Here is a 979-nt window from a genome sequence, read left to right as displayed (position 1 = left end):
TTGAGTTACCATTTGGTATCACTTCTTTTCACTTTAGATTTCCTTTAATAATTTTTTAAGTCACATCTAATAAGAACGTATTTATTCAGCCTTTGTTTTTCTTGGAATGTTTTTATTTCACATGGATATTTGAAAGATAGTTTACTGAAGATAGTATGCTTACCTGACATTTTGTTTTTCACCACTTCGAATATGTAATTCCAATGCTTTCTGGTCTCCCATGTTTTGGACGCGAAGTCAGCTGTTTGTCACATTCTTGTTTCTCTTTATGTGATGAGTTGTATTTCTTTTGCTACTCTCAAGATTTCTCTTTGTCTTTCAATAATTTGATGAAGCTTTGTCTAGGTGTGCGACTCTTTGTATTTATTCTACTTGGTTTTGTTGAGCTTCTTAGGTTTTTAATAAATGGTTTTCATCTATTTTAGGTAATTTGGGGCTATTATTTTGTCAACTCTTTACCTTTCTCTCTCTCTTTACTTCTTTTGGGACTCCCATTACACATCTGTTGGTGTGCTTCCTGTTGTCTTAGGTCTCCAAGGCTCTGTTTACTTTCCTTATCTTTCTTCTTTTCTGTTCTTCAAATTGGATAATTTTTATTGGTCTATTCAAGTTCACTAAATCTTTCTAAGAACATATCAGATATAGTGTTAACTCCCTCCAGTAAACTTTTAATTTTTGTTATTTTTTATCTCCAGAATTTCCATTTTTTAAAATAATTTCTATCATTTTGCTGGGGTTCTCTATTTGTTAATTCAGTGTTATACTTTTCATTAATTATTTAAACATGATTTCCTGTTATTCTTTGAAACAAATTATCATTGTTGCTTTAAAATCTTTGTCTGCAAAATCCAACATCTGGGGACACTCAGAAAGTTTCTATTGACAGTTGTATTTTATTTTCTTTCTTTTCCTTTTGAATATGAGTCATATTTTTTTTTCTTTGTACATATCGTAGAATTTTGTTGAATACTGGGCACTT

Source organism: Propithecus coquereli, unplaced genomic scaffold (genome assembly GCF_000956105.1).
Source record: "Propithecus coquereli isolate 6110/MARCELLA unplaced genomic scaffold, Pcoq_1.0 Scaffold41, whole genome shotgun sequence".
In the NCBI taxonomy this organism is placed as follows: domain Eukaryota; kingdom Metazoa; phylum Chordata; class Mammalia; order Primates; family Indriidae; genus Propithecus; species Propithecus coquereli.
The sequence above is the reverse complement of the archived record's forward strand: the minus strand, read 5'-3'. Positions refer to the sequence as shown.